This window comes from Cavia porcellus, unplaced genomic scaffold, assembly GCF_034190915.1.
Source record: "Cavia porcellus strain 051 isolate PalLab524CR breed Dunkin Hartley unplaced genomic scaffold, mCavPor4.1 scaffold_1, whole genome shotgun sequence".
Taxonomy (NCBI): domain Eukaryota; kingdom Metazoa; phylum Chordata; class Mammalia; order Rodentia; family Caviidae; genus Cavia; species Cavia porcellus.
In genome coordinates, this window is record NW_026947484.1 from 42243799 (window position 1) to 42247505 (window position 3707).

The following is a 3707-nucleotide window of genomic DNA, read 5'->3' on the forward strand; positions in this document are numbered from 1 at the left end:
GCAGTCGTGAGTTCGATCCCTGGTACCGATAAAAAGGAAAAAGACCAAAAAAAAAAAAAAAAAAAAAAAACCAGACATAAAATAAACATTACTTGAAATCAGCACAGTAATGTATGCCTGTATTTTAATGCACTTCTCTCTATAAAAGTACTGGGTCAGTTTGAAAATTTGAGATACAGTGATGTAGGTTAAGTGAATGCTTTAGTCTCTTGTCCTATAGAACCAAATCCAAATCCATACATTTAAAGGAATAATGAAAGCATCAATGTTGTTACTCTCCTGCTATTTAAGTTTTTCTTAACAGTATGTAGTTTTGTATGTGTTAAGAGTTTACACAAACATATGAAAAAATATTTAAATAGTAAGATTAGTCATTTATAGTATAATATCTAATTCTATTTCACATTTAATGCATATTGTATGCTAAAAGCACAGGAGCTCTCTATCCATTGAAGAGGATATTGTGTTTATAAAATTGAGAAATCAATTTAATACTTATACCAAATAGTCCCTTAATTATGAAATTACTTTTACAAATTGATAAAAGACTGAATTAAGACAGTTTTTTTAAAAGTGTCTCATTTATTATTATAGACCCAACAATCCTGTGCCCTTGAAGTTCCTATCCTAAAATCCTAGCACCCAAGATAACAGTATTAGAAAAGGGCATTCATTAGAAGACCTTTAACTTTTGATGGGGAAACTCTCATGGAAGCATTATCAAATTTGTGAAAAATGTTTCAAAGAGTTCTCCAGCCCTCTTTTCACTGTGTGAAGATATGAAAAGTCAACAGTCCACAATGCTGACACCTTGATCTCAGATTTCCAGTCTTCAAAATGGATTTAAATTCATTTCTGCAATTTGTAAGCAATCCAGGATATATTACTTGGTTATTGCATTTCAAATAGATTAAAATATTTATCAAAAATTTCATCCATTCCCATCCTCCCCCCATAGAAGTAAATACATAGGATTAGCTCAGAGAAGAAGAGTCAGGTACTGAGTTCAGCTCAGTACACTAAGTACTACATTAGTGATCTGCTTCATTTTTGCATAAGTAGTTGAATTTGCCAATAAAGAGGTATGACTTCTTCCCTGAGCTCTGGAAAATAATCTCTTGTATTTTAGGTTCTGGGTTTTTGGTTTTACTGACTAATATCAACAGTGTGGGACTGACGATGCCTGAAAAACCAACAATGTGCTATAGGTTTTACATTAGTAGCACAGTCAATCTGGAGACTTAAAAACAGCCATAAGGTAATCTGTTAGTCAACCATGGCTGCACAGTGAAGCCCAATAAAACCTCTGAATATGGAGGATAACTTTTCCTGCTGGCAACACAATCGATACGTGTCATCACAACTGTTACTGGAAGAGAAACACCCTGATTCATGAGGAGAGAAAAACAGAATTTCCATTTGTCTATTTTCTCCTCACCTCTGCTGTTTGCATTTCTTCTTTTGGCTGATTTTAATCTATGCCCATCCCGTACAGTGAACCACAACAAAAAGAATATTACTTTCCCATGAATTCTAAGAGTCCATACAATGAGTTGGCAAGTATAAAAGTGGTTTGGTGAACTCAGAATTTTCAGTTGGTATCAGAAGTGGAGATAGTCTTGCAGACTGTCACTTCTAACTCTGTAGTTGGTACTAATTCTCTGAAATTTTGATCCCATCTCCCTATAAACTTAATAAGCTTTGTATAACTTGGGAGATGCTGAAACACTAAATGAGTATAATCTAAAACACATAGAAAAATTGTTTTTAAAATCATTGTTTTAACTGCCTGAAAACGTAATGTTTATATATTGAAAATTATTAGTGGGAAGTGCAGAGATAATGGCTGCTAAAATTTGAACATATTTTTTGCAGTAGTTTTATATGCAACACTTTCATATCCTAAATTTGCTTTTCCTTAAATATTTTATGCAGGTAAAAATATTCCTTATATTATTTTAATGGTGGCAAAATACATTTTTCATGTGCTGAATTTTATGTGCTAAATTTTAGATGCATGTTTGGACAGACAGATTTATTTCATTATCTATTAGAAGATGTCTATTTCGCTATTCTATCCATATATTCCAGAGACAGTACCAGAGGGCTTTATAGCAAAAGAAGCTTCAAGGTATATATTGATTTGACTTGAGGTCAAAATCCAGGAGCCAGCTGGTCATAAATAAAGGCACGCTATGTCTTGCAAAGTAATGATTTTAGAATGCGACCTATTAGTCACTGAAGCAGCAAAACGTGGATTAGCTACAAAGAGTGCTAGAGACCAGCATGAAAAAGAAAGAAAATTATGATACAAGCCATAACATTAATGAATTAATGAAACTCCATAAAAATGATCTGCTAATGTTTGGAGATGACCTTGATTTCAAAGAAATACGAATTGTTTACTGTCATAAATTCCTGACAATCTGGAAGATACTTGCTTCTTACTTCACCTTGAAGATGCATGAACTATTGTTTTAGAGATTTATTATAATGAAAGTTTCAGTGTGTTTGGGGCAGGCTGAGCCCTGGAGTAGTACAACATCATCTTTCATAAAAGCCCTCTATGTCCTTTGGATTATATTTTTGCGTGCAATTTAATTTTTGAAAATGTGACTTCACAAATCAATTTTAATAGATCACTTTATTATTAAATGACATTGTCAATATATTTCTGGAAATTTAGATTATTTTAGGATCATTCTGTCTAAGTTCACCCATAAAGTCACAACGTACTTTATAAGTATTAAAAAAAAAGTAAAGTCAAGCTCAAAAATATGTGTCTTTTTGACCTACAAAAATCTTTCACATACATCACTTGGTTTGTGAAACTAATTACCTTGGAAGGTCTACAAAAGCAACTGCTAACCTGATTTTTAGAGTCAAGTAATAATGTTAGAAACAACAATTGAATTCCCAAAAATAAAATTAGTAAGTAGAGAAATATGAAAAACATTAGCTTATTTGTGAATGTGATTTCCAAAAATTCTTCTTCAAATTTCATCTTTTATGAGACACCAAAGCTGAACAGATAAGTAGCTTGTGAATTTTAAGCTGTATTTAAGGGAATGATGAATTAATGTTTGGGACATTGTTGCCCGACCAACACATCTAGGTCCATAGGGTTTATAACTGATATTCTGAGTATCTTCAATGAGAACAAGAAATCAAACTATGAATAAAAATTTAAAGACAAAGAAAATTTATTTAGAATCAGGAAAGAAGTTGCAAGTTATGAACGAGTAGGCACTTAAGCAGGATGCACATGGCAATTATTTAAAAGAGTAAAATATTTACATTAATTGCCTGATGCATCTTCAAAATCTTCTTTTCGCTTTTCAAGATTTTTAGTTTGTTTGTTTTGTTTTTTGTGGTACTGGGGATTGAACTCATGACCTTGTGCTTGCCAGGCAGGTGCTTATTGCCACTGAGCTAAATTCCAGGCCCCTTGATGTGTTTTTTTTTAATCTGGTCACCATTTGACCACTATTTGCTAATACAGTATCTTTTGTGGAAGAATAAAAAATTAATTTTCTCTGTTCACATTGGTTATAAATTGTATCAATATATTTAAAAGTATTTTTATTGTCACAACTCAATATCACTAATGCCATATGTGTCTTTAGGATTGCTTTCAGATTGATACAAACGTTTCTGTTTCACAAGTGAATTGCAAAGTTTGAAGATATTTGGGCAAGCCTTGTGAA